General features: G+C 43.5%; 1 protein-coding gene across 1 annotated transcript in view; it reads left to right on the top strand.

Moving 5' to 3' along the window:
* The first annotated feature begins 1,400 nt into the window (after positions 1-1,400).
* LOC126171099 (glucose dehydrogenase [FAD, quinone]-like) overlaps positions 1,401-19,486 on the top strand; it is a 55,910-nt gene continuing 37,824 nt past the window's right edge. The window contains exon 1 of the mRNA XM_049920778.1: positions 1,401-1,521. The gene's annotated coding sequence lies outside the window, so the exon portion shown is untranslated. The remainder of the gene's footprint in view (positions 1,522-19,486) is intronic.

Raw genomic sequence — 19,486 nt, 5'->3', positions numbered from 1 at the left:
ACTTTACGTCTCAGTGTTGTGTGTATTATGCGGCAAGCTGTTAGTTATTTTCAGTACAATTCCCGAAATCAACTGTGGGCCATCTCGAACATATAAACCATCCGATCAAATTATCGGGACACCCCAAGGTAATGCAGAATTTGCTACTAGATGTCACTAGACGCAGACTCTTCAGATGAAATTAGGAGGGTTGCGTTGTGTTGTCGTGGAGAAGCAGTCGTAGAATGGGTCGTAGTGACTCGAACATGGAGTGGTCATTGTAACAAATCCATCATGGCATTTCAACCTTTCCAAAGCTGCCCAAGTCGACTGTTGGTGATGCGACTTTCGTATGCAAAGGAATAAACAGAACTCTTCCAGGGCCAAGGAGGCTCCCTCTACTGGCAGAGAGGTGCAAAAAATCGCACGAAATAAGTGGAAGGAATCACTCGTGAGTTTCGAAGTGTTACCAGCGGTCCAGCTAGCACAGTAGATCTGCGTAGGGAGTTAAAAGGACTGGGGTACGATGGTCGACCAGTTCCTTATAAGTCACACATCACTTTAGTCAATGTTAAGCGATGCCAATGCTAAGCGACACTTGACTTGGTGTAAACAGTGTGGAGTAGGTAACTGGAAACGAATAATTTGGAGTGATGAATTGGGCAGTCAGACAGAAGGGTTTAGGTTTGGCGAATACGTGGAGAATGTACCTGCCATCATGTGTAGTGTCAACAGTGACATACAGGCGGAGGTGGTGTTACGGTGTGGAGGTGATTGTCGAGATTGAGATGTGGTCTCCCTATTGAGCTTAAGGAAACGCTAAATGCGAAAGGACATGAACAGAATATAGAAACAGTTCGGAGCCGGTGGCTGTATCAGCATGAGAATGCACCCTGTATAGAGTAGCGTCTGTGAGGCAGTCAATTGTGGACAATAACATTCCTGAAATGGACTGGAGTGCCCAGAGTCCCGAACTGCACGTATGGGAACATCCTCGAATTCGCTCCAGATCCCAGCGTCTACCATCTCTACCTTCTACAGTTTCGTATCTTGAGGAAGAATAAGCTGCCATTCCACCACAGACTTAAAGACACATTATTGAAAATATCTCCAGCATAGTTCAAGCCGTCATGAAGGAGAAAGGTGGACACCCACCAGAATAATGTCCACTACTAAGATGTCTGGATGCTTTAGATCAGGTAGTGTACTTCGGACGATGCAGACAGCGAGCACCTGCAGGCACATTGGGTTCGTGTGCTCAGAGTTCTGTACTGAGATAGTACAGGGATCACTGCACACTACACACATGCATCCGACGGTCGGTTATAAAGGTTTGTCGATAGGCGGTATCGCAGACTGGGGGTCCCAGCGGTCAAGGATAGGGACGGCACGACTGGTGTGGGCTTCTTTGATAGCCGTAACGTGGATGGCGCCTCCTGCCGGAGGGAGAGGGCAGGTCCATCCAGTCTGCAGGCGGCGCCGGCAACTACGGCAGACACACTGCTCACTGCTCACTGCTCACCAGCCTCTGGACACTCCAAGGTAAGGGCGCTGGCTGGCTAACCGCTAGCTGAGGCTGCGTGCAGACCGGTCTGCGAAACTAGTCGTGTGTCGTGCGCTCTGAGACAGGAGCAAAACACTTTCAGATCCGGTAAATATTTTCATAGCAAGGGCATCGCAGGAGGCGACTGGGAAACAAGAGGTGTTCCATAGCTTTATTGGTTTACTGCACGGGCGGCGGCTTACGAGCACTTCGCCCACCCGAGGAGAGATATCAGTCATCGTCCACATTACCAGTGAATGACACCCTTCGTTTCTTTCCGCATTCTAGGAGCGATGTTTTTTTCTACGATACGCTGCTCAGTACTCCATTTTGGAGTGTTTCAGTATTAGGAAATACTTTTAGTGTTTCTCTTTTGTAAATAAGGTTAGAAATAGAAAAAATAAGCGTGTTAAAGGCTGCACCCAAAATTCAAGCGCGTAGTTGTCATAAACATACTACCAGGAAAAAAGCACGTGCCTTAAGCTCGCGACGTCGGGAATGGGGGATATACGAAAGATTTGGAAACATCACGAACACAGCACATTACCATGCCTAACGCGGCTTAAGGGGAGTTAGAACGAAAAAAAAGGTCATATTATCGGATTTTTATCTCATTATAAAATTTGCAATTTTCCGAATAAAATGATGTATATATCACTTATAAACTCTCATGGGAAGTGGTTTACTTAATTTTTTTAAAATATAATCTACACCGGTTGAAAGTGTTAAAATTTTTACGTGCATTACTTCAAGATCTAATAAAAGCGGTAATTTTTATATAGAAGGCTGTGGATTGCTGTGTTATAAAGGTCATGTCCAGAAGAGCATGGGCACCACGTTGAGGAAGTTAAAACAAAGTTGGAGAGACAAGAAACTTTCTGATGGTAAAACCATAAGAGGCAGGCTGACAGACAAAATGATTGATGAACTACAGCAGTATTATGGAATGGCCATTAGAAATAATACTGAGGATTTGTTGAAAATGAAGCAGGCAGTATGGGCTACCTTGGTTCAAATGGTTCAAATGGCTCTGAGCACTATGGGACTCAACTTCTGAGGTCATTAGTCCCCTAGAACTTAGAACTAGTTAAACCTAACTAACCTAAGGACACCACACACATCCATGCCAGAGGCAGGATTCGAACCTGCGACCGTAGCGGTCTCGCGGTTCCAGACTGCAGCGCCTAGAACCGCACGGCCACTTCGGCCGGCATGGGCTACCTTCTTCCACAGACTGTCAACTCATGAAAAACCAGTACACCACCCTCCTGGGCCTGATTCATGGTGCAATTACCGCAATGCCCAGTACTCAAACAGTTCATACATCCATAAACATTCCATCCCAGTTGCAGTCATGGATATCATAAAGATATTTACAGAGACCTGGTTCAAACTGTTCAAATAGCTCTGAGCACTATGGGACTTAACATCTAAGGTCATCAGTCCCCTAGAACTTAGAACTACTTAAACCTAACTAACGTAAGGACGACACACATCCATGCCCGAGGCAGGACCGCACCGGTCGCGTGGTTCCAGACTTAAGCGCCTAGAACCGCTTGGCCACTTTGGCCGGCTAGAGACCTGGCAAATCCTGAATTACTGAAGAAGTGTCTGCACGGTCAGACTAAAAATCCCAATGAGTCGTTCAATAATCTTACCAAAAAAATGTTTTTGTTGGAATGAACACACTAAAGTGGGGGGTCAGTGAAGCTGTTATTGCTTTTAAAGTACATAACATTGGCAGGGCGAAATTGCATCAGAGAACTTGAACGGATGGACAAGGTTCACATTGATAAAGCAGAGTATGCAGCACAATAGGCCACTAAGGAGTCCAGAAAGAAAAAAAGAAGAAAAACTTGGAAAAGATGTAGAGGGTGATATACAGTATGGTACAGGGTGCTTCTGAGTACTGTTGTTGTTGTTGTTGTCTTCAGTCCTGAGACTGGTTTGATGCAGCTCTCCATGCTACTCTATCCTGTGCAAGCTTCTTCATCTCCCAGTACCTACTGCAACCTACATCCTTCAGAATCTGCTTAGTGTATTCATCTCTTGGTCTCCCCCTACGATTTTTACCCTCCACGCTGCCTTCCAATACCAAATTGGTGATCCCTTGATGCCTCAGAACATGTCCTACCAACCGATCCCTTCTTCCGGTCAAGTTGTGCCACAAACTTCTCTTCTCCCCAATCCTATTCAATACTTCCTCATTAGTTATGTGATCTACCCATCTAATCTTCAGCATTCTTCTGTAGCACCACATTTCAAAAGCTTCTATTCTCTTCTTGTCCAAACTATTTACTGTCCATGTTTCACTTCCATACATGGCTACACTCCATACAAATACTTTCAGAAATGACTTCCTGACACTTAAATCTATACTCGATGTTAACAAATTTCTCTTCTTCAGAAACGCTTTCCTTGCCATTGCCAGTCTACATTTTGTATCCTCTCTACTTCGACCATCATCAGTTATTTTGCTCCCCAAATAGTAAAAATCCTTTACTACCTTAAGTGTCTCATTTCCGAATCTAATACCCTCAGCATCACCCGACTTAATTCGACTACATTCCATTATCCTCGTTTTGCTTTTGTTGATGTTCATCTTATATCCTCCCTTCAAGACACCATCCATTCCTTCAACTGATCTTCCAAGTCCTTTGCTGTCTCTGACAAAATTACAATGTCATCGGCGAACCTCAAAGTTTTTATTTCTTCTCCATAGATTTTAATACCTACTCCAAATTTTTCTTTTGTTTTCTTTACTGCTTGCTCAATATACAGATTGAATAACATTGGGGATAGGCTACAACCCTGTCTCACTCCCTTCCCAACCGCTGCTTCCCTCTCATGCCCCTCGACTCTTATAACTGCCATCTGGTTTCTGTACAAATTGTAAATTGCCTTTCGCTCTCTGTATTTTACCCCTGCCACCTTTAGAATTTGAAAGAGAGTATTCCAGTCAACACTGTCAAAAGCTTTCTCTAAGTCTACAAATGCTAGAAACGTAGGTTTGCCTTTCCTTAATCTTTCTTCTAAGATAAGTCGTAAGGTCAGTATTGCCTCACGTGTTCCAGTATTTCTACGGAATCCAAACTGATCTTCTCCGAGATCGGCTTCTACTAGTTTTTCCATTCGTCTGTAAAGAATTCGTGTTAGTATTTTGCAGCTGTGGCTTATTAAACTGATAGTTCGGTAATTTTCACATCTGTCAACACCTGCTTTCTTTGGGATTGGAATAATAACATTCTTATTGAAGTCTGAGGGTATTTCGCCTGTTTCATACATCTTGCTCACCAGATGGTAGAGTTTTGTCAGGACTGGCTCTCCCAAGGCCGTCAGTAGTTCTACTGGAATGTTGTCTACTCCGGGGGCCTTGTTTCGACTCAGGTCTTTCAGTGCTCTGTCAAACTCTTCACGCAGTATCGTATCTCCCATTTCATCTTCATCTACATCCTCTTCCATTTCCATAATATTGTCCTCAAGTACATCGCCCTTGTATAGACACTCTATATACTCCTTCCACCTTTCTGCTTTCCCTTCTTTGCTTAGAACTGGGTTTCCATCTGAGCTCTTGATGTTCATACAAGTGGTTCTCTTATCTCCAAAGGTCTCTTTAATTTTCCTGTAGGCAGTATCTATCTTACCCCTAGTGAGATAAGCCTCTACATCCTTACATTTGTCCTCTAGCCATCCCTGCTTAGCCATTCTGCACTTCCTGTCGATCTCATTTTTGAGACGTTTGTATTCCTTTTTGCCTGCTTCATTTACTGCATTTTTATATTTTCTCCTTTCATCAATTAAATTCAATATTTCTTCTGTTACCCAAGGATTTCTACTAGCCCTCGTCTTTTTACCTACTTGATCCTCTGCTGCCTTCACAACTTCATCCCTCAAAGCTACCCATTCTTCTTCTACTGTATTTCTTTCCCCCATTCCTGTCAATTGTTCCCTTATGCTCTCCTTGAAACTCTGTACAACCTCTGGTTCTTTCAGTTTGTCCAGGTCCCATCTTCTTAAATTCCCACCTTTTTGCAGTTTCTTCAGTTTTAATCTACAGGTCATAACCAATAGATTGTGGTCAGAGTCCACATCTGCCCCTGGAAATGTCTTACAATTTAAAACCTGGTTCCTAAATCTCTGTCTTACCATTATATAATCTATCTGATACCTTTTAGTATCTCCAGGGTTCTTCCATGTATACAACCTTCTATCATGATTCTTAAACCAAGTGTTAGCTACGATTAAGTTGTGCTCTGTGCAAAATTCTACCAGGCGGCTTCCTCTTTCATTTGTTAGCCCCAATCCATATTCACCTACTACGTTTCCTTCTCTCCCTTTTCCTACACTCGAATTCCAGTCACCCATGACTATTAAATTTTCGTCTCCCTTCACTATCTGAATAATTTCTTTTATTTCATCATACATTTCTTCAATTTCTTCGTCATCTGCAGAGCTAGTTGGCATATAAACTTGTACTACTGTAGTAGGTGTGGGCTTCGTATCTATCTTGGCCACAATAATGCGTTCACTATGCTGTTTGTAGTAGCTTACCCGCATTCCTATTTTCCTATTCATTATTAAACCTACTCCTGCATTACCCCTATTTGACTTTGTGTTTATAACCCTGTAGTCACCTGACCAGAAGTCTTGTTCCTCCTGCCACCGAACTTCACTAATTCCCACTATATCTAACTTTAACCTATCCATTTCCTTTTTTAAATTTTCTAACCTACCTGCCCGATTAAGGGATCTGACATTCCACGCTCCGATCCGTAGAACGCCAGTTTTATTTCTCCAATATATATTTATTATTATGGATGATAACGACATCCTCTTGAGTAGTCCCCGCCCGGAGATCCGAATGGGGGACTATTTTACCTCCGGAATATTTTACCCAAGAAGACGCCATCATCATTTAATCATACAGTAAAGCTGCATGCCCTCGGGAAAAATTACGGCCGTAGTTTCCCCTTGCTTTCAGCCGTTCGCAGTACCAGCACAGCAAGGCCGTTTTGGTTATTGTTACAAGGCCAGATCAGTCAATCATCCAGACTGTTGCCCCTGCAACTACTGAAAAGGCTGCTGCCCCTCTTCAGGAACCATACGTTTGTCTGGCCTCTCAACAGATACCCCTCCGTTGTGGTTGTACCTACGGTACGGCTATTTGTATCGCTGAGGCACGCAAGCCTCCCCACCAACGGCAAGGTCCATGGTTCATGGGAGGGGGGGGGGGGGGTACTAAAAATAAAAAATTAAACATATATTAAGTGAGTTACAGTCTTTTGAAACTTTAGAAGCCGTTTCTGAAAATTTATGTTTCCTGTTGCATTTTTCCTTAAATCTGAGAAACTACTTCGAGTAGAGTATTCAAATTTTCAGGGAGTAATAACATACATATCTTGAGTTTACTGAACTAAAAGAAGAACATAATGTTATGTATAATTAAAATTACTTAGGATAACGTACAAAAAAGTACACAAAATTTTAACCATGTAATTAAAAAAATTGTTTTCCAGCAGTGGCTGAAATGTAATTATTGTAGTTCAGTAGACTCATAGGATACAGTTTAAAGTCCTGTAAAAGTTTCATGTCAGTGGCTACAGTGATTTCTGAAATACAGGGAAGCCTAGTCACTAAATTTAACATTATTGGGGTAGGGCGTTCCAACTCCCCTTAAGAAAACTGCTGGCATTCAAAACAGCTTCCAGATGTCTCGGAATGGATAAATACAGGTCCTGTATGGTTACAGGTGAATCTTATATCAGTCATCCTGCAAAATAGTGGCAATTTTGGGTAACGATGACGGAAGTGGATAGTGATCATGCACTCTTCTCTCCAAAATAGATCACAAATCCTCAACAATATTGAGATCTGATGGCTGTGATAGCCAGGGGAGATACGACAATTTATCCTCGTGCTCATAAAACCAGTTCTGGACGACGCGATCTGTGTGAACAGGGGCCCTGTTGTCGTGGAACGCAGTATCACCACTTGGGAACTAACGTTGTAACATGCCATGGACCTGATCAAGCAAAATGTTCATGTATTCTTGCAATAATGTGAGCTTGCAGAATAACCATGGGGCTTGTGGGATACCAAGATATATAGCTACAACTTTTTCCAACTCATATAGCGAATGGTGCAGCAACCAGTCTTGCAATCATGACTGTTTGTATCTTCACACGTAATGGCTGCCCAAATCGTCATGGAATCCCAGCCATGTTTCATTCTTGGAACGAAAAGAGTATGAAACAAGACTCACCCAACCAAATGACATTCTTCTGTTGCTCCATAAACTAAAACTCCGTCCGAAGAGGCTTTGATGGCCCAACGGTACCGACCGGCCGCCGTGTCATCCTCAATCCACAGGTATCACTCGATGCGGATATGGAGGAGCATGTGGTCAGCACACAGCTACCCCAGCCATATGTCAGTTTACGAGACCGGAGCCGCTACTTCTCAATCAAGTAGCTCCACAGTTTGCCTCACAAGGGCTGAGTGCAGCCCGCTTTCCAACAGCGCTCGGCAGACCCGATGGTCACCCATCCAAGTGCTAGCCCACCCCGACAGCGCTTCGAAGAACTGACGGGAAACGATGTTACCATTGCGGCAAAGCCGTTGGCTGTACTGCTCCATAATACTGATTTATGGCTTCGACTCCGTGTTTTCCTGTTACGGGCATTTGAGTAGTGGTACCGAGCGAGATGGTGCCGCGGTTAGCACGCTGGAGTTGGATTCGGATGGACGACGGTTCAAATCCTTCTCCGGCCATCCTGATTTAGGTTTTCCGTGATTTCCGTAAATCGCTTCAGGCAAATGCCTAGATGGTTCCTTTGAAATGCCACGGCCGGTTTCCTTCCCCATCCTACCCTAATCCGAGCTTGAGCTCCGTATACAGGTTGTTACAAAAAGGTACGGCCAAACTTTCAGGAAACATTCCTCACACACAAAGAAAGAAAATATGTTATGTGGACATGTGTCCGGAAACGCTTACTTTCCATGTTAGAGCTCATTTTATTACTTCTCTTCAAATCACATTAATCATGGAATGGAAACACACAGCAACAGAACGTACCAGCTTGACTTCCAACAATTTGTTACAGGAAATGTTCAAAATGTCCTCCATTAGCGAGGATACATGCATTCATCCTCTGTCGCATGAAATCCCTGATGGGCTGATGCAGCCCTGGAGAATGGCGTATTGTATCACAGCCGTCCACAATACGAGCACGAAGAGTCTCTACATTTGGTACCGGGGTTGCGTAGACAAGAGCTTTCAAATGCCCCCAAAATCTCAAGAGGGTTGAGGTCAGGAGAGCGTGGAGGCCATGGAATTGGTCCGCCTCTACCAATCCATCGGTCACCGAATCTGTTGTTGAGAAGCGTACGAACACTTCGACTGAAATGTGCAGGAGCTCCATCGTGCATGAACAACATGTAGTGTCGTACTTGTAAAGGCACATGTTCTAGCAGCACAGGTAGAGTATCCCGTATGAAATCATGATAACGTGCTCCATTGAGCGTAGGTGGAAGAACATGGGGCCCAATCAAGACATCACCAACAATGCCTGCCAAACGTTCACAGAAAATCTGTGTTGATAACGTGATTGCACAATTGCGTGCGGATTCTCGTCAGCCCACACATGTTGATTGTGAAAATTTACAATTTGATCACGTTGGAATGAGGCCTCATCCGTAAAGAGAACATTTGCACTGAAATCAGGATTGACACATTGTTGGATGAACCATTCGCAGAAGTGTACCCGTGGAGGCCAATCATCTGCTGATAATGCCTGCACACGCTGTACATGGTACGGAAACAACTGGTTCTTCCGTAGCACTCTCCATACAGTGACATGGTCAACGTTACCTTGTACAGCAGCAACTTCTTTGACGCTGACATTAGGGTTATCGTTAACTGCACGAAGAATTGCCTCGTCCATTGCAGGTGTCCTAGGTCTTCCCCAGTCGCGAATCATAGGCTGGAATGTTCCGTGCTCCCTAAGACGCCGATCAATTGCTTGGGATGTCTTCCTGTCGGGACACCTTAGTAATGGAAATCTGTCTCGATACAAACGTACCGCGCCACGGCTATTGCCCCGTGTTAATCCATACATCAAATGGGCATCTGCCAACTCCGCATTTGTAAACATTGCACTGACTGCAAAACCACGTTCGTGATGAACACTAACTTGTTGATGCTACGTACTGATGTGCTTGATGCTGTACTGTAGAGCAATGAGTCGCATGTCAACACAAGCACCGAAGTCAACATTACCTTCTTTCAATTGGGCCAACTGGCGGTGAATCGAGGAAGTACAGTACATACTGACGAAACTAAAATGAGCTCTAACATGGAAATTAAGCGTTTCCGGACACATGTCCACATAACATCTTTTCTTTATTTGTGTGTGAGGAATGTTTCCTGAAAGTTTGGCTGTACCTTTTTGTAACACCCTGTATAATGTCCTCATTGTCGACCGGACGTTAAACACTCATCTCCTACTCCTCCTTGAGTAGTGGTTTAGGAAATCCAGCTCACCTTGAAATTCCCTGCTTATGGAGCTCCCTTCGTGTTGATTTGGTGCTGACAGAATTCCCAAGCGCTACATTCAGTCCTGCGCTGACTTTTGCAGCAGCCACTGTCTTATAGGTCGTCACAACTCCCTTCGACGGCCGTCCATCACGACCAGTCAACAAACAGTTTCGTCCACTTTGTAACTTAGGGGATGATGTTTTTTCGCATTCCCTGTATTCGGTAGAAAACTCCGATGGAGTGGCTCTCGAAGCAGCAAACACTTCGGCTGCCTTGTTTACCGTATCACTCACCATTCGAGCACCAACAATGCTCCCACGCTCGAATGCACTTAGCTCCACATAATGCACTCACAACTATACAGAACACCTCTCTGACCACAACAGACATTTGAAACGTATTAAGGACACTGCACAGGTACCTGTTGTGATTATTACAAGAGTGCAATCGACTGGCTTGTCTAGTATTTGTATCTATGTTGAAGCATGGATTTCTCGTGATGTTTACATATTTTTATCCAACCCCTGGACACTTCCAATGGTTTTGACAGACAGTTTAGGGGGCCAGCCCGGCAGTCGTCTGACGACCACCGCCGTAAACATCGCCACCGGGTTGTCAAAGCTCTCTGTCAACCACTAGTCCTCAGTACACGATATAAATGCTCACTTGTACTGTAAAATAAGTTAAACAACCAGTTTATGATGCCAGAAATCCATTTTCAAGATTCCTACAGCAACATAAAATCTACTGTTACCGAAATTAAACTGAAAACTCTGCAAGAAAACTACTTACCTAAACCAGCCGGTAGAATGCTTGCAACAAGTGGTAAGTGCCTACTGTAGTGAAAACCACTATTGCTGTTGTCGTGCTCTTTAATCCAGAGACTGGTTTGATGCAGCTCTCCATGCTACTCTATCCTGTACAAGCTTCTTCATCTCCCAGTAACTACTGCAACCTACATCCTTCTGAATCTGTTTAGTGTATTCATCTCTTGGTCTGCCCTCCAATACTAAACTGGTGATCCCTTGATGCCTCACAATATGCCCTACCAACTGATCCCTTCTTCTAGTCAACTTGTGCCACAAATTTCTCTTCTCTCCAATTCTATTCAATACCTCCTCATTAGTTATGTGATCTGCCCATCTAATCTTCAGCATTATTCTGTAGCACCACATTTCGAAACCTTCTATTCTCTTCTTGTCTAAACTACTTACCGTTCAAGTTTTACTTCCATACATGGCTACACTCCATACAAATACTTACGGAAACGACTTCCTGACACTTAAATCTATACTCGATGTTAACAAATTTCTCTTCTTCAGAAACGCTTTCCTTGCCATTGCCAGTCTACATTTTATACCCTCTCTTCTTCAACCATCATCAGTTATTTTGCTCCCTAAATAGAAAAACTCATTTACTACTTTAAGCGTCTCATTTCCTAATCTAATTCCCGCAGCATCACCCGATTTAACTCGACTACATTCCATTGTCCTCGTTTTGCTTTTGTTCAAATGGTTCAAATGGCTCTGAGCACTGTGGGACTTAACTTCTGAGGTCATCAGTCCCCTGGAACTTAGAACTACTTAAACCTAACTTACCTAAGGACATCACACACATCCAAGCCCGAGGCAGGATTCGAACCTGCGACCGTAGCGGTCGCGCGGTTCCAGACTGTAGCGCCTAGAACCGCTCGGCCACACCGGCCGGCTTGCTTTTGTTGATGTTCATCTTATATCCTCCTTTCAAGACACTGTCCACTCCGTTGAGCTGCTCTTCCACGTCCTTTGCTGTCTCTGACAGAATTACTATGTCATCGGCGAACCTCAAAGTTTTTATTTCTTCTCCATTGATTTTCATTCCTTCTCCGAATTTTTATTTTGTTTCCTTTACTGCTTGCTCAACATACAGATTGAATAACATCGGGGATAGGCTACAACACTGTGTCACTCCCTTCCCAACCACTGCTTCCCTTTCATGTCCCTCGACTCTTATAACTGCCATCTGGTTTCTGTACAAATAGTAAATAGCCTTTCGCTCCCTGTGTTTTACCTCTGCCACCTTCAGAATTTGAAAGAGAGTATTCCAGTCAACGTTGTCAAAAGCTTTCTCTAAGTCTACAAATGATAGAAACGTATGTTTGCCTTTCCTTAATCTATTTTCTAATATAAGTCGTAGGGTCAGTATTGCCTCACGTGTTCCAAGATTTCTATGGAATCCAAACTGATCTTCCCCGAGGTCGGCTTCTACCAGTTTTTCCATTCGTCTGTAAAGAATTCGTGTTAGTATTTTGCAGCCGTGCCATATTTTACTGATAGTTCGGTAATTTTCACATCTGTCAACACCTGCTTTCTTTGGCATTGGAATTATTATATTCTTCTTGAAGTCTGAGGGTATTTCGCCTATCTCATACATCTTGCTCACTAGATGATTAGACCTTAATTCAGTGTAGGCTACAGGCTGTATGCCAAATGAGCAAGGACCAAGGTGCAAAGCGATGAATACGTCTCCGTTGTAGTTACTGTGCAACACCTCCGCTCTACAAGCCGCTCAAGTATACCGGGTGGTAACAGCGGGGCTGTAAACGAGAGGGATGCGGCTGGATGTGTACAGCATTAGGAACATATTGCAGGTTTCTATTTGATCACCTTGAGTTTTCTAAAATCGATGTTCGTCTCGTAGTGTATCATACACGGTCGTGGTTCGTTTATGAAGAGATGGCTGAAACTTATCTGTCTACTTTCCAGCAAAGAGCACGTAAATTCGTTTTAAAGGGGTTCATTAATTTATTCAGCGTTGTAAATCTTGCCACAACACTGTTCAAAATACAATCACAAACCATTACACAACATTCCACATACTGACTGCTTCGTAAGTCACGGACGGAAACCCATTAATTATAATGTCGATCACAGTCCCATATCGCTGAATCAATATTAACGATCAATAATAACTATTCTTGGCAGTCAACTGGGCTCTGCTTCAGATTAATAATCGTGACCTGTGACCTCACACACGTTTATCGTAAGCGGTAGTGGAGTATCTGTCTCGCGCTTTTTGACCAGTCATCGGCCCAGAAAAGCAAAACTGTCATATTAGGTCATTTTACGATAAGCCACTGAGAAGTGGATTGTCACGCTTTAGTCAGCGATCAAGACGCAATAACGACCCAGTGAGCTAGCCACAGTCTTGCTTGAAACGTATTGCACAACATTAGGGTTTGCCCTGAGCCAAATTTGTAATAAACATTACAACTGGCTACTGGGAATATGGCTAAAACTACATCGACATATATTGATGGTATATAACCTAGCTAACAAAATGGACTGTTTATTATGCTTTTGTAACAAGACATACATTTTACTGCTGTTAAATAAGATACGTGCACATACTTCAGACCTTAAAAAATTAGTAAAACTTAGAAAAACTCTAGACTGAGGGACTGGAAGAATTTAACTTAAGGTTATTTGATTAGAAAAGAAAAAAAGAAGGAAGTTACAATAGAATATGTAAGATCCTACGACTAGTGCCATTCCAGATCGATTAGTGGACTTCTAGCAACTCGCTCTTATGTGGCGTACTGATAGTGATTGACTGACTGCAGGAAACCATGTCTGAAATAACGGGGAGTCACTCCCCTAAGTCTGTCTACTATGATATGCTATTGCAAAGTCATTGTAGTGTGCTGTTTATGTAAATGTATTTCATTTTTATCTGTTTCCAGTTTGACTTGCCTGTTGTATACGTAGCCGTGAGTTCTGCACCTACGACCTAGATAATAAATGCTTTGATCTCTCGGTACTATTTATCCACTGCAGCTATTACAGGTTTAATGCATCTTCTTAGGGCATAGCATGGCTCGGTTATAGCTAGTTGGAGTCTTGAGATATTACTCTTTGATGTCTTTGTTTGCCGGCTGTTAGCAGTCTGTCTGTTGGTTATTAATATGATGGTGCGTGCTCTATTTCTGCTACAATGTGACGCTCATTCATTATGAATAGTTATTGTTAGAGTCTGTGCCGTCGGCTGATACTCCCACGAGCCTGCCTCTCACATGTACTTTCTTGTTTCTAATACATTCGTCATATAATGTATGAGATGAACGGTCAGCAGCTCTGTTCAGGCTTTGCCTATTGCTGGGGGTGTCTTACGCATTCGTACACATCTTTTGTGACATTTGTTTTTCAGGAAAGCGCGCAATGTAGAAGTATACGCTAAGGTGCACCAGGCTGCACACGAGAACACTCTACACCCTGATCGATGTCCACTCGCTGATGATGCACAGTGTATGCACAGTGTCCTGTCAAAAAATGTACCAATCCACGATTGAGGTCTGCGTAGAACATGTTCAACCGAATGTCGGAGGAAAAGAAACATGCTATACGTTGCCATGAATTAACTCGCCACTGTTTTGCACGCTAGTTGTCCGTTAAATCTTCCTCTTTAATTTCGATTACTTTTCCCAGTCTGCCCATCTGCAGTCAGTCTGCTCATCACAGCTCCCTGGCGGACTGCTTGGTCGATCGGGTATGTTACGAGTACTAAGCACAGTGCTTCTGCTGACACGATGTCAGCCTCTGATAATGTCAGCAGACAACGGATCTGATCGTTGTGAGGCAGGGTCTTCGTGCCCATGTACTTTCGGCGAGGAATACCATTGATTCAAACAAGGCACAGTTATATATTTGTGTACCACGTAATGAAAATCTATAAGGGATTTTGCTGAAGCGTGCGAGTTAATTTAAAAAAATTTCTGCTCTATCATTTGCTTGTTAAACGTCAGTCGATCGCCAATCTATATCCCTAACTATTTGGTTACACCTTATTTAGGAATGTTTCCATCGTGCAGTTTTATAATCGAGTCTCCCTGCAGTTTTCCTTTTAGAAATATGTAGACTGTTTTGTCTGGGGTCACGGTGAGGGTGTTTTTCAGGCACAAATACCACTGACTTTGTTTTCTGGTTATCTTCTAGAGTTCGCTGACACCTCATTCAGCTGATCACCAGCGTACGCGACAATCCCATCAGTGTTATGTCCTCATCCGTTTCATTTAGGTGGGGCACGACTGAATGATCCAAATAGTTCGGCCCTCATACTGATCCCTGCGGGCATACATTTCTGATTCTCTTGACCATTTTCAGTTCTGGCTCCCGTCATTCAACTACTCTTATAATTGAAGCCATTTCATGGGAACCGTGATCTCTGTTGTTATAAGTATACGAGTACAAACACCGTCATTTATTAATGGCTACCCCTTTCAATATGTAGTGCAGTGAGTTAGTTTTACGTCACTGATGAACTGTTCTTTGCTGCGCCATGCCTGACGATGGTCTACATCGCATATTGAAACCGGTAGCCGTTAATGAAAGAAGTTGTGATCGAGAGGGTATTTGTTAATTTATTCAAGTACTCTGTAGTTGCAGACCGTGGTCTACAAGACTATTGTATAGATTCGGTGGTACCCGCAAATCGCTAACATCGCGAGCGACCAGAGGTTTTCAGATGTCCCTGAGATGCCTACGTACTTGAGGTTGACATTTTGTGATAATTGGAATTTCCTGTTAGTTGCATAGTCAACCGACTTATTTTTTACGTAACACGAACTTGTGAGGGCTGAGTCTCAGGACCAGACTGCCAGCCTGTACTCAGTTACAAAGAAGCTGCTCCTGAATCTTAGCCAAGGTGTCGATCAGGTGAACTGGCTTGTACGACTTCAGATTGGCCTGTTGTTTGTCCGATTTCTTGATGATAACTTTGTTTGCTAATTTCCAGGCTGCGGTACTCCTCCCAGTCAGGTCTTTATTTATTACATCCGTTAAACACGAGATAATCTGTGGTGTACCTCATTTAAAGGTCTCGGAGCGAATGATATCTGGGCTTGGAGCTTTTCTCATTTTAAATTTTGCTATGTCTTACGCCGCTTCTTTTTGTGCGAAAGACCAAGTGACATTCTTCGCTGTGTATTCTGCTCCATCAGAGCTCTTAAATTGGTGTGATGTGGATCACCTGTGTTGTGTTGGCATCGGAGAGAAACAACTAAAGTATATGTTCCGCTGTACTTCTCCATCTTTACTTGACACTTCCGCCAATCCGCCTAAGTGTGGCTAGCACAAACGCTGCTTTTGCACTCTCCGTCATAAGGTTGTAGGTGCTCCCCACGTCTGTCTCTTAATTGTGTTTGAATATACTGGTCCCACTTTGGTCTGTTTGTGCACAACAGCAGGTCCTTATATAATGAGGTGACAAAAGTCATGGTATAGCGATATGAACATATACAGATGCGATAGTATCGAGTACACACGTTATGAAAGGGCAGTTCATTGCCGGAGCTGTGATTTGTACTCAGGTGATTCACATGAAAAGGTTTGTGACATGATTATAGCCGCACGACGGGAATTATCAGACATTGAACGCGACTGGTAGTTGGAGCTACATGGTACATTCCATTTTCGAAATAGTTAGGGAAATCAATACTTCGAGATCCACAGTGTCAAGAGTGTAATTACCTCTCACCAAGGACAAAACAGTGATCGATGGCCTTCACTTAACGACCGATGCAGTGGCGTTTGCATATAGTTGTAAGTGCTAACAGACAAGCAACACTGCGTTAAATAACCGCAGATACCAATGTGGGGCGTACGATAAACGTATCCGTTAGGACAACGCAGGCCAAATTTGGTATTAATGGGTTACGGCAGAAACGACCGACGCAAGTACCTCTATCAACAGCACATCACCTGCAGCGCCTCTCCTGGGTTCGCGATCACATCGGTTGGACCCTTGACAACTGGCAAACTGTGGTCTGATCAGATGAGTCCCGATTTCGGTTGTTAAAAACTGATGGTGGTGTTAGAATGTGGCGCACACGAAACCATGGATCTAGGTTGTCAACAAGGCACTGTGCAAGATGGTGGTGGCTCCATAACAGTATGGAACTGAACCGATCATTGACTGGAAATGGTTATGTTTGGCTACTTGGAGACTATTTGCAGCCATTCATAAACTTCTTGTTTCCAACCCCAACGATGGAATTGGTTTGAAGCACATTCTGGAAAGTTCGAGCGGATGATCTGGCCACCCAGATCACCCGAGGTGAATTCAAGCGAACATTTGTATGACATAATCGAGAGGTCAGTTAGTGCACAAATCCCTGCACCGACAACACTTTCGCAGTTATGGATGGCTATAGAGACGGCATGGCTCAATATTTCTGCAGGGGACTTCCAGCGACTTTCGAGCTATTGCACCACGTCGGGCAAAAGGAGGTGAGACACGGTATTGTGAGGTATCCCATGTCTTTTGTCACCTCACTGTATTGTCGCATCGCTTTCCTAAGCTATTTTAGTCGTATTTGTCTTTGTCTAGCAGTTACTATAGTTTCTGGTAATATCTACATTTGGTTCGCGAATCCCTTTTGATTGTCTTAAGTTACTTCATCCAGAGTATTTTCTTTTTACTCTCACCTGTTATATTTGGGAATATTTTGTTTTCTGTCTTCGCATAATCATCGTCAGTGTATGTATATTTTAATTACGCTGTCTGCTATGTGGAAAAGATAGTGCGTGGTTAGAAAGTTCTGTGACTTCTGTCAGTCTTCTTTACTGCACAAGAACAGCTATTGTGCATTTCTTATGCAGTGTCTGTGGCAATGTTTGCATTTATGACATTATTATCGCTGTGCGAAGTTCCATCACGTACCTGCCATAGTCTGGTGGCTTTTCGTCTGTTTCTTCTTTGTTAGTGTTTGGTGAAGTTTGTTTTTGTCGTGTCTTTTGTGGTCTACTACACCTGGCTTCATGCACCTGACTGCGTTCTGCCAAGTTATCGTTTACAACGTTTTATTGGCCACTGTGCATATCGTGGGAGCTGCAGTCATTGTTCTCCTGTGGAGACTAGTGTCCTGTGTGTGTAGTGTTGCCTTGAGAATGCTGATACAAATCGTTCTAGTGAAATGTGTCGGCTACTCTTCGTCGTGTCACAGTCTGTTTCTCAGTGTCGTTAGTCTTGCAGTCCGCCTAAGCCTTCTGACACACGCTTCGTGCTAACTGATGTTCTGTTGCTTTGAATGTTCATCTTTGTCTTCGGTCTTGGAACGATTTGAGCCGTGTGTCTCCAGTAGAAGGATCTCTTCTGCGTCAGTCTGTTGGTGTTCTTCTGTGCTCGATTTTATAATGTAGGATAGTGTTGGTTGGGCATCTCGCGTTGATCGTTTCGCTCTGCTACACTCGCACACTTCATTTTTACTTACACGTTTCCTGTTGATAGTCCTCTAACCATAAAGCTAACTTTATTTGAGTAAGTGTAGCCTTGCATTAGGGCGGAGGAGCGGACAGAAGTTCAGGAAACCCTCTTGTCCAAGTGGTGGGAAACTGCCCCTAAAGGCGGAAGAACCACCAACGATCAACGGCGTGAGGATGCAGAAGGCAATGGAAACCACTGTATTAAAGACACATAAGGTGTACCCACAGGACATGTGGCAAGTAGATGATCTCTCCATTGGCAAAAGATTCCGGAATAGTCCCCCATTGGCATCTCCGGGAGGGGACTGCCAAGGGGGAGGTGACCATGAGAAATACATTGAATAACCAACGAAAGGATAACGTTCTACGAGTCGGGGCGTGGAATGTCAGAAGCTTGAACGTGTTAGGGAAACTAGAAAATCTGAAAATGGAAAAGCAAAGACTCAATCTAGATATAGTAGGGGTCAATGAAGTGAAGTGGATAGAAAACAAGGATTTCTGGTCAGATGAGTAGAGTAATATTAACAGCAGCAGAAAGTGGTATAACGGGAGTAGGATTCGTTATTAAAAGGAGGGTAGGGCACAGAGTGTGTTACTGTGAACAGTTCAGTGACAAGGTTGTTCTTATCAGAATCGACAGTAAACCAACACCGACAACGATAGGTCAGGTATACACGCCGACGTCGCAGGCTGAAGATGAAGAGATACAGAAAATGCATGAGGATATTGAAAGGATAATGCAGTATGTAAAGGGGGATAAAAATCTAATAGTCATGGGGGACTGGAATCAGTTGTGGGGGAAGGAGTAAAAGAAAAGGTTACAGGAGAATACGGGCTTGGGACAAGGAATGAGAGAGGAGAAAGACTAACTGAGTTTTGTAACAAGTTTCAGCTAGTAATAGCGAATACTCTGTTGAAGAATCACAAGAGGAGGAGGTATACTTGGAAAAGGCCTGGTGATACGGGAAGATTTCAGTTAGATTACTAAATGGTCAGACAGGGAATCCGAAATCAGATAATGGATTGTAAGGTGTACCCAGGAGCAGATGTAGACTCAGATCACTATATAGTAGTGATGAAGAGTAGACTGAAGTTTAAGACATTAGTCAGGAAGAAGTGGGATACCGAAGTACTAAGGAATGACGAGATATGGTTGAAGTTCTCTAAGGCTACAGATACAGCAATAAGGAG

The sequence above is a fragment of the Schistocerca cancellata genome, chromosome 1, assembly GCF_023864275.1.
Source record: "Schistocerca cancellata isolate TAMUIC-IGC-003103 chromosome 1, iqSchCanc2.1, whole genome shotgun sequence".
NCBI classification, from domain to species: Eukaryota; Metazoa; Arthropoda; class Insecta; order Orthoptera; family Acrididae; genus Schistocerca; species Schistocerca cancellata.
Note: the sequence above shows the minus strand (reverse complement) of the source record. Positions and strands in the feature narration are given on the sequence as shown.